The following is an 11475-nucleotide window of genomic DNA, read 5'->3' on the forward strand; positions in this document are numbered from 1 at the left end:
GTCCCCCAGCTACCCAAGTGGAGGCCCTGGTATCTGGAATTTATTTACCTTCTACAATTGAAACTTTGTAGCCTGGAGCAGAGCCAAGGCCCCTGCTCACTTCATGGCTATCTGTCCCCATTTCTGTTAAGGACTTATGTACCTTCTATAATTGAAACTTTGTATCCTTGAGTGGAGGCCTAGGCCAGCCAGGGTGTGTGGAAAGCTTGGCTTCCATTGCCAGGGAAACCCAAGCCTCTCTCAACTGCTCTCTGTGGCTGCAGCCATCTTGGCTGGGGTTAATTTGCATACTCGCTCTGATTGGCTGGTAGGCGTGTCTTTGAGTGAGTGATGGTTAATTCGCATATTACTTTTTTATAAGGTAGGATGCTCAAGGAGCATCTAGCAGAGAGGAGAACTTTGATAAGACCATAAACAGCAGTGTATTCACCCTTGTGTGGTTTCCTGGTCTCTATTCCTTTTGTTTTTCATTTTGTTTGATCATCAGATTTACATACTCTATTGTCTTCTGGAGTCTGCTAGATTATTGCTTTCATTGTTAACTCTCTACTCACCCATCTTCAAAGCTTTCTTACTTTATATAGGATAACACCAAAACTTGACCTGGTATTCAATGATCTATATCAGTGGTCGGAAAACCACGGCTCGCAAGCCACATGTGGCTCTTTAGCCCCTTGAGTGTTCTAAGGCCACTTCTTCAAAACAGACTCGCCCAGGCGGAAAACCAACTTCTGCGCGTGGGCCACTGTATGTGCGCGCCTGCACGTGGTATTTTATGGAAGAGTCACACTCGAGGGGCCAAAGAGCCACATGTGGCTTGCGAGCCACAGTTTGCCGACCACTGATCTATATCATCTCTAAACTTCAGTACCTTTTTAATATATATATATATTTTATTGATTTTTTACAGAGAGGAAGAGAGAGGGATAGAGAACCAGAAATCTTGATGAGAGAGAAACATCAATCAGCTGCCTCCTGCACACCCCCCACTGGGGATGTGCCCACAACCAAGGTACATGCCCTGGACCGGAATTGAACCCGGGACTCATCAGACCGCAGACCAACACTTTATCCACTGAGCCAAACCAGTTTCAGCTCAATGCCTCTTTAATCTACTTTTTCTCTTATCTGGCTCTAATATTTCATGAATATTTTGCTTCAGCTGTAAAATTCCATCTTTAAATATTAGTTGTGCATTCTTATATTTTCAGCTTTGCTCTTAGGGATAGACAGCATGAATAATGTCTTTCCAAAATGCCCTTGTCTTAATCACCAGAACCTGTGAATATGTTATTTTACATGGCAAAAGGAACTTTGCAGAAGTGATTGGAAGATCATCCTGGGTCAACCAAGAGGTTCAATATAATCACAAGGGTTCTTTTAGGAGGGAGGCTGAAGGGTCAGAATGAGAGAAGGAGATGTGACTACAGATGTAGAGGTCAGAGTAATGCAGGACCACAAGCCAAGGATGCAGCTTCCTCTAGAAACTGAAAAAGGCAAGGAAACGAATTCTCCGCTAGAGCTTCTAGAAGGAACACAGCCCTACTGACCTGTAAGATCTATTTTGAGGCCTCTAACCTATAGAACTATAAAATAATAAATCTGTGTTGTTTTAAACGACCAAGTTTGTGGTAATTTATTACAGCAGCAATAGAAAATGAAGACACTTCTGCTGTGTCCCTGATCTGGATTTCTGTTTTCGTTGACACAGCCTATTCAAATCCCATTCAAGCTCAGTATAATCTAGTTTGTTCTTTTATTTATTTTATTTTTTAAAATATATTTTATTGATTTTTTACAGAGAGGAAGGGAGGAGGATAGAGAGAGTTGGAAACCTCAATGAGAGAGAAACATCAATCAGCTGCCTCCTGCACACCCCCTACTGGGGATGTGTCTGCAACCAAGGTACATGCCCTTGACCAGAATCGAACCTGGGACCCATCAGTCTGCAGGCCAATGCTCTAGCCACTGAACCAAACCAATTAGAGCTAGGTTGTTTAAAATATATATATTGATTTCAGAGAGGAAAGGAGAGGGAGATAGAAACATCAATGATGACAGTGAACCATTGACCAGCTGCCTTCTGCATGCTCCCTACTGGGGATCAAGCCTGCAACTGGCACGTGCCCTTGGCCAGAATCAAACCTGGGAACCATCAGTCTACAGGCTGATACTCTATCCACTGAGCCAAACCAGGTAGGGTACTATAATCTAGTTTTTAGCAAAATGGAACAAACACCTATTAGATGCCTATCATGTGCAAAGCATCTGGCTAGATAACAGTAGATAAGGAATCCTGTATAATAAATGTGTAGTATGCAAATTGTCCCTCAACCAGGAGTTCATCTGAGAGTTCAACCAGGGGACAGGGCTAGCTGGGGGAAGGGAGGGAGTACCGGCTGGCCGGCAGCCTCTAGGGATCCTACCAAAGCATGAATTTTGTGCGAGATATAAAGATGAATAAGAGATCCCATAATTTTAAAAGAGCTTACCATTTGGAGCCAGGAGTAAGGTAGGAAAATAGAGGAGGAGTATGGACCAAGTTTGAAGGCACCAGATTGGATCATCTCTCTATATAAAACCCTAATATGCAAATAGACGGAATGGTGGAACAACCAAACAACCAACCAGTCGCTATGATGTGTGCACAGAACATGGCGGGCATTGGCTGTAGCGGGATGGTGGGATGGTGGAGCAGGTGAGTGGGGGCACCAGACCAAGGTGGGACACCGGTTGCTGTCATCAGGGTGAGCCTCTGATGCTTACTGAAAAGTGTTTGCTCCCCTATGCCGTGGTCCCACCCTGCACTCACACCTGCATGCCCGGCGCTGGCTCTGTTCACTCAGCACCATCAGCAGGTGTGAGTGCGCGGCTGCCAATCACCCCTGAGGGCTTCTCCACCTCCCTCTGCTCCTGAGGGGCGATTAGGGCAGGAGCCGCCACCGCTTGCATCTGATGATGGTGCCAGCCCCGCTGGCACTCACTGCTGGAGCCGGCCCCAATCACTCTGCACCCTCAGCGGGTAAAAGCAGGGCCAGCACCGTCAGCACATGGGACCTGCTGTGGCAGGAGCAGGGCTGCAGGCAGACAGCGGACCAGAGACCTCAGCAGGAGGGCCTGGGTTGGGGCACGTAGGATGGGCCGAGACCTGCCCCTGTGCCCACCACAGCCTCTCAGCCCACAGTTCCTTTCAAGGTGCATGAATATGTGCACTGGGCCCCTCGTTGTGTTGTATTTGTGGGTACCAGCTTTTAAACCCTATCCTGGTATTCTCCCAGATTCAAATGATTATGACTCATTTATTTATTTATTTTTCATTTAGTACTCAATTCAACAACATTTACTGAGTCTATTACATGCAAGACACTGAGCCAGGTGCCATGGAGAATACCCAGATACATAACTTGTGGTTTCTCTGCTGCCTTTTATTGTTTAATTATTTTTGTGTATGTCTCGTCTGGACTGTGGGATTTTTGTTTGTTTGCTTAAGACATATGTATCCAGTACCTCCTTTATTTCAGGTACAAAGGAAGATTCAAGAGGAATAGGTGTCTTACTTTTCAGGTGCTCACAGTTTAGTAGGAAAGACTGAAAATAATGTTTACAAAACAGTGTGGTAAGTGTTGTAACAGAGGGGTATACTGAGTGCTGCTGAGAGAACTGAGGATGGAGCTGAAAGCGAAGGCTTCGGGAGGTTAGACAACCCCTGGGCCAAGGCTGAAAGAGGAATAGATGTGCCAGAGAAACATGTGAGGCAGGGAGATAAGAGGGTGGTAGAAGGAGGGGTGATCAGGAAGGGGGAGAGGCATTTTAGGCAGGAGGAACAGCACTGTGAAAGAGCACAGAACGCCTGAGCAGCGGTAAGAATTTCAGTAAGGCTAAAGCATAGAATGGCAGTGGGAGAACAGGGAACAATGCTGGAAAAGCAGGTCAAATCAAGTTCAAGAGGAGCCTTGTGCTCAGCTGAGAAATTTGCCTTTTATGCAGAATATAGTTCTGTGTCCTACACAGTTTTTAACTAAACTCTTTGGAAAGATTCCTTTAGCAGCACTTGAGAATACAGAGAGGTCTGTAGAGATGACATGGAGAAGATAAGGGCCTGAACCAAATCAGGGCATGGAGGATAAAAAGAAGTAACATTTGGGGAGAATGCCCTGACCAGTGTTCTCAGTGGTCAGAGCATTGGCCCATGCACCAAAGGATTGTGGGTTCGATTCCTGGTCAAGAGCACATTCCTGGGTTGTAACTAATCAATGTGTCTTGCTCACATCGATGTCTCTCTCCCTTTCTCTTCTCTCTCCCTCCCTCAGTCCCAGTTTCCCTAAAAAGTAATGGGGAAAAATTTCCTCTAGTAAGGATTACAAGAAGAAGAAGAAGAAGGAGAAGGAGAAAGAGAAGGAGAAGGAGAAGGAGGAGAAGGGGAGCAGGAGAAGAAGAAGGGGAGGAAGAGGAGGAGGAGGAGGAGGATTATGAAAGGAATGTCCAAGATTGGAGAGGGTGCAGGCTGGGCTGAGGGACACACCCCCCATGCACGAATTTCATGCGTCAGGCCTCTAGTCTATACTAATAAAAGCCTAGGTGGCATTTCACCCTCATGTCCTTACAAGATGGCCACCCCATGTCATCACAAGATGGCTACCACAAGATGGCCAGCAGGGGAGGGCAGTTGGGGGTGATCGGGCTGGCAGGGGAGAGGTTAGGGGGTGATCAGGCAGGCAGGCAGGCAGGTGAGCAGTTAGGAGCCAGTAGTCCTGGATTGTGAGAGGTATGTCTGACTGTGGGATTGGGCCTAAGCCTGAAGTCAGACAACCCCCAAGGGTGCCCAGATTGGAGACGGTGCAAGCTGGGCTGAGGGACACCCTCCCCCAGTGCATGAATTTCATGCTCTGGGCCTCTAGTGTATCTATATAATAGAGGAGGTGCTATTATTAATATATAGTGTATCTTATATATTATATTATATAGTGTATCTATATAATATCTATATAATATGCAAAATAACCAGGATTCCATAACATCACAACCAAACAGCAGGGACCTGAGGTTGCATGACACTTGGCTGGGACAAGGGACCTCAGACTGTGCCCCTCACCTGGCAGGGCTTGACGGGGGACCTCAGGCGACAGCCCCTGCCTGGCTAGGCAGCTCCTTCTGCCCTGGTGCCAGGCTGGGGCACCTGAGGCTGCACCCTCCACCTGGCAGGGATTGATGGGGGTGGGGCCAGCCGGGTCTGGTCTCCTGTGTTTTCGAAGCGCATGCAGGTGGTGGGCAGATACTTGACTCTAGGTCCCATGGCACGCCCCAGAGTCTGATAGGAGGGAGATTTTCATATACCTATTACTAATTTTCTTTCATCTCTGACACTTCTATTTTAGAAAAAGGGCAAATAGCTACATTAAAATATTTCCTCTAATTAATTCCCTTTTAATGTGCACAAATTTTGTGCAATGGGCCACTAGTTCAGTCTATAACAGAACTATACACCTGAGATAGAATTAACAAGACCTATTAGATAAAAGTGACTAATATTCTTGTAGTACTTTATAATTTACAACTTTTTTTAACACCCACGATCTGATTTGACCTTTATGCTATAGGAGTATTATCTTTATCCTCATTATATAAATGAGTAAACAGACTAAAAGAAGTTAAATAATATGTCCAAGTCATATGCTAGTAAGTGGTAACTTTGACTCTAAACTTGGCCTTGGCCTCATAATCCCATGCCATTCTGACTCTCTTATGATAGGTGAGGGCATGAAGACTGAAAAGCTGAGGCCAGCTTGAGGTCTTACCTTTAGTCTCTAGGGAAGCCCAGGATCTCTCTTGGCTCAACTGCTGCCACCTCCTTATTCAAAACACGTTTAAACTTCTGCCTCACTTTCCCCCTGGAAGCTCCTACTTTATCCTTAGCCCCACTCCTCTAATGTCTTTGGAAACACACACCTGCTCCTTCCTTCACTTTCCTGAGAAGGTGTGGGGGAGAAATGGGAACACAGATATTTAAAAGCTTTGCTTAACAGATTACAGATGGAATGATCATCTCCTTTCTAATTGCTGACTAATTTCTACTCACCCATTGAAAAAACAAACAAAAAACAAAACAGCTCACAGGTCATCTCTTTCATGACTTCTCCAAATTTGATCGAGATCTTGTCTGTGGGCACACAGCGTCCCAACACATCATGATATCATCAGATTGTGTAAGCTCCTGCAGGGCAAGTTGATATTCCAAGTATCTAACAATAGGATCCACTTCATGTCTGTTATATGCTCATTAAACAAATAGATTATTTCATACATTGTCACAACCTTCCCACATGGTGGGAGACCTTTTATTCTTTATCATTCTTCCCAGATACAATCTCCTATCACTCAGGGCTCAGGGCAGGAAACAAAAACCCCTCCAAGAAGCTTAAGGATACAAGGACATAGAGTCTTACAAAGTAAACTGGAAAGTCTAGAGGGGCCCTCTGGGCTGAAATTCCAGAAATGACCTCCAGAACACACGAGGAGTGCGCTGCCAGGAGAGCTGCACCTCTGCCACAGTCAGGAGGGTGGGGCAGCAGGAAGTTTCCACTGAGGACTGGGCTGAAGAGCAAGTAGCTACAACGCTGATCCAGGGAGCTTGAAACTGTGATCAGGACATTGCCGTGGCTACACTCTGATGCAACCACCTCTCAATATTTGCAAAGCTAGAGACATCGTTGGATCGCTGCTGTAAACACATGTCACATGTCCATGACCTTGCTTGCCAGGAGGAACAGCTAACGTAGTATTTAATGGTCTTTGTCTCACTTCTGCCATCTAAATCTCATCCGAGTATATCTGACTGGTTGCAAGGTGTTCTGAGAAATATAATCCTTAGCTTTCCAGCCTCTGCAGTACAGGAAAGCGCACTAGAAGGAGGTGAGAATATGCGCTGAATGCTAATTAACCATATCTGCGGCTCTGCGTGTCTGAAATCCACCCGATGTCTTATCATCTGGAACTGGGTGTCTTCCTCCTTCCCCACCCTCTTGCTCAGTGCCCTGGTGGCTAGTTTAGTCTTTGGCCTTGTTCTCATTAGTCTAATTCTTCAGACTACAGTTTGCCCTCTTCTGTTTCGTGGGTGAGGCAAATTCTCACCTATAATTCCACATTCTTTAGAAAACAAACAAACTGATGTATAGGATTTCATCAAAATTAAAAGTTAATGCTCTTTGAAAGGCATTGTTAAGAGAACTGAAAACAAGCCACCAACTAGAAGAAAATATTGTAAATCATATATCTGACAAAGGACTTGTATCTATACATGTAATAACTTTCAAATCAATAATAAGAAAATAAGCAACCCAAAAAGAAATGGGTAAAATATTTGAACAGAGTGTTCACAAATAAAGATAAAAGTATGACAATAAACACATGAAAAGATATGCAATGTCATTAGTCATTAGGGAATTGCAAATTAAGACCACAGTGAGATAGCATTATACACTTAACAAAAAAAAAAAGTCTGGTCTGGGTGCTAGTAAGGATGTGGAGAAATGACCTCTCATATACTCTGGGTAGTAGTGTAAACCTACAATCACTTTGGAAAAGAGTTTGGCAGTTTATTTAAAAGCTAAACATATACTTACCATATGACTCAGTTATTCTACTCCTAGATATTTACTCCAAAGAAAAGGAAACATACGGGCATACAAAGACCTGTACACTAACCCAATCATGTGCCTAGTTTTTCCATGAAATCTCCTTGTCATTTAGTTCCCTTTTACTCCAATTGTTAGCATTCTAATGTGCTCAAGTGGTGAACTCTTAACCTTTGCCACATTATCAGCTAGAATCAAGAGGAAAATGAGTAGGAATATACATATATATATATATATATATATATATATATATATATGCCTAAGCGACTGGCAGACTGGCCAACCAGCCAACCAGCAGGTAGCTATGATGTGCATGACCACCAGGGAGCAGATACTAAATGCACAGGCATGAATACATGGAACAGACTGATGAATCTCAGACTGAAGGGGGAGGGGGAGGGCAGGAAGAGATTAACCAAAGATCTTATATGCGTACTAGAGGCCCGGTGCACAGATTTGTGCACCGGAGAAGTCCCTTGGCCTGGCCTGTGGGGATTGGGCTGAAACTGGCTCTCCAATATACCCTGAGGGGTGCTGTCAGGTCGAGGGACCCCACTGGTGCATGAATCCATGCACCGGGTCTCTAGTTATATATTTCTGCTTCACGTATCACCCCCAAATTTTGAGGCTTGAAAAGGCAACAATAACATTATCTTATAGTTTCTAAGGGTTAAGAGTCTGGGAGAGGCTTAGCTGGGTGCTTCTGCTCAGGGTCTCTTATGAGGTTGCAATAAAGCTATTGGCTGGGGTTCCAGTCATCTGAAAGCTTGAGTGCTTAGAAGGCTGAGCACTCTCCAGGCCTGGTCAGTGTGAGCCCCCAAAACTGGGCTGCCAGGGACCAGGGACCTCGGTCACACACTCGGAGCCCCACACACCAGCCAGGAACAGGTCGTTGCTTTGCACCCAGGACTTTTAAGACACGATGGATGTGGGGCTGAGAAATGGGAGCTAAGGGGACATGACACTTACAGACGAGGAAACGTGTGCCCTGCCCAGCCCTCCCCACAGAATATGGGCACACAGCACTGCCCACAACCCCACCCAAAGGAGAGAGGTCTCCGTGTCAGGGAGGCAGGCTGCTTATGCCACCAGCTGTCAGTGGCAAGAGGGAGAGCTTTCTCCCAGACAGTCTGCGCTCCCAGAGGATCCAGCACCACCTCCTCCGGGTCAAGTCCCCAGGTCTCCAGTCACAAATGTGGTTTCAGAAACCTGAGGACAAGTGACAGCCTGCACCCGGAGGCTCACAGACAAAGGAACAGATAACCACAGAAGCTGACGCCTCAGCACGGCCGAGACCCTAATCCACCCCTCACCCCTCCGCCCAAGGAAAATAAAACCAAAGTAAGAACACACACACACACACACACACACACAACACACACACACACGGAGGAGCACGGACCCTGTGAGATCAGACACAGAGGACCAGGTGGCTGGGAACGAAGCATGTGCTGTCTTCACATGAGAGATGGGAGCAGAAGCTTCCAGTCTGTCCTGGGCTCAGGGACCTTCCCACCCGACGTGGTACCCCAGGTGGACTACCAGCCCCCCAAAGCAGGCCTGGGAAAGTCTACTGAGCTGCACCCAAGGCTGCCGAGGGTGCTGGGATTAAACCTCCCACTTCTGAAATGCATTTAAGTGACCGCTGTACAGATTAAGCAAAATAATAAGGAAAGAGGAAAAGTGAAAGTGAAAACCACGCACTTGAAAAAAGTCAGATGTGGGCGCTCCGCCAACAGGGCCTCACTGCTCACTGCTGCTTGCACTCAGAGGGCTGGCTGGGCTCCTTCTTGAGGCTCACGTGGGCATCATCCTCTTCATCTCCCTCCTCTTCTCCTTCCTCACCTTCTTCAAAGTTGTGGTCATCCTCTATGGTCTCCCCCGTGAAGTACAGCATGGCCCTCGGGACTAGCCGCTCTCGGAAGAAGTGTCCAATCTCATAGGCAGAGGCTAACGTGAACTCGGAATCTTCATCAAGTGACTCTCCACCCCCAGATGCTTTCAGTGGCCTGGAGAAGTTAGAAAGGGAACCACTGGGGACTTGCTTGGTGATGGTTCTGACAGATCCTGGACTCTTGTGTTTCATTTTTTTCTTGATTGTTTTGACTAACGTTTTTTCCTTTCTTCCAGTCGATAGTGCACCCGGCAGAGTCAACCAACTATTTCAGGGCCTTCGCAGGAGAAGGGGTGGGCCTTATCCAGCTCGGACTTCATCTTGTTCGTTTGGTCAGGACTGAATTGATGAAGTAGTTGCTGGGCTCAAAGTGGAACCCTAAACACAAAGGACATAGGCTTCCCTGGGCCTGAAAACTTCACTTTCACATCTTGAAGATGTTTCAAGATTGGCTCATCATATTCCTGGACTAACTCGCTTGGCATATCCACGTTTCTGAAGACGGTGAACCGGAACTCTGAATCCCTCTGGAGCTGGCTCCTCTGCTGCCTCGGCTTCTTTTTCTGCGATGACTGTGTTACTTTCATGTCTCTGGCCACTTTGCCCCCCTCTTCATTCTCGCTGTGCCACTCGCATTCTCCATCTGTCGACTCAGCCTCACCAGTGACAAACTCCCGTCCTTTGTCAGAGAGGCTGGTCCAGCACCATGTATGTCCTCTCCATGACATGGGCCTCTTCGTAGAGTGTGGCTTCTATTCAGCATCCTCCACCTGAAGTTGTTTCAATGTGTTGATTTTTTTTCTTTTTTTCTTTTTTTTTACTGCTGTAGGTAAAGTCTCTCTGTAGCTGGAAGGAGTGTGGGAGACACTGTCAAGCCACTCCTGCAAGGCTGCCAGAACTTGAGGGGTCTGGCATCACCGGATTGGTGAGCTTCTCTGTAGCACTCGCATCTTTAGCAGCTTCCAAGGAATCTGAAGGAGCCCCATCTGAAAAGCTGTTATCTGCCATCTGAATGTTTTTATCGAGCCCTAGGCCTGGTTACTTCCATGTTAGCTGCACATCAGCTGGACTCCTAGTGTAAATGCTTTCCATCTATAAGCAAATCCAGATTAGCAGTCTGCCTCTAGCTCACTTCTTTCCAGGAGATGTCAAACCCTCCAGAATTTAATGACTTCTTTTACAACTATACCCCAACTATAACTCAAGCCTACTGCTGGCCCATGGGGATATAAAGTAGAACCCTCCTACTTCAGAAACAGGAGAGAAGAGCAAATGAAAGGTCATGTTTTTTATATTTAGCTGGATTCAGATATCAGGTTTCACCTCCCTTAGCAGATTTTTAGGTGACATCCTAACCACTAGCTTTCCTCTATGATTTAGTAAAAATAATGGAGAAATCAGAAGAGGGAGATAATTAGTTAGTCCTTCCTCCACATTGATGTGTGTTTGAATCCAAATAGCAATGACTTTTTCCAAAAGCATAAGTGATATCCTTGGAGCTGCTAACAGATATTCTGTGTTTGTTCTACAACAGTAAGAAAAAAAAGTGGCATTCTTTAGAGGTTGAAGGGTGTTGTGTGTGTGTTTTTGTATCAAAATAAAGAATGAATCTTTGGAACAAAACCAACCAACCAAACAAACAAAAAATGTGCACACAGCCAACCATTATGGTTCAGTGATTGAGCTTCAACCTAAGAACCAGGAGGTCACCTTTTGATTCACACACACACACACACACATACACACACACATTTATATATATATATATATATATATATATATATATATATATATATATACAGTATATACACACATGCACACACACTAGAGGCCCGGTGCAGGAAATTTCATGCACTGGGGGGCGTCCCTCAGCCTGATCTGTGCCTTCATCTAAAATGTAGTAATTGTTCCTGCCTCCCAAGGTAATTGCAAAAATTAAATTAATTAATA

The 11475-nt window shown here is 45.7% G+C and overlaps 1 pseudogene; it reads right to left on the bottom strand.

Annotated features, from left to right (window-relative positions):
* Positions 1 to 9163: 9163 nt before the first annotated feature.
* On the bottom strand, positions 9164 to 10560 carry LOC118728763 (annotated as a pseudogene).
* Between the last annotated feature and the right edge of the window lie 915 nt (positions 10561 to 11475).

Source organism: Pipistrellus kuhlii, unplaced genomic scaffold (genome assembly GCF_014108245.1).
Source record: "Pipistrellus kuhlii isolate mPipKuh1 unplaced genomic scaffold, mPipKuh1.p scaffold_m20_p_3, whole genome shotgun sequence".
NCBI classification, from domain to species: domain Eukaryota; kingdom Metazoa; phylum Chordata; class Mammalia; order Chiroptera; family Vespertilionidae; genus Pipistrellus; species Pipistrellus kuhlii.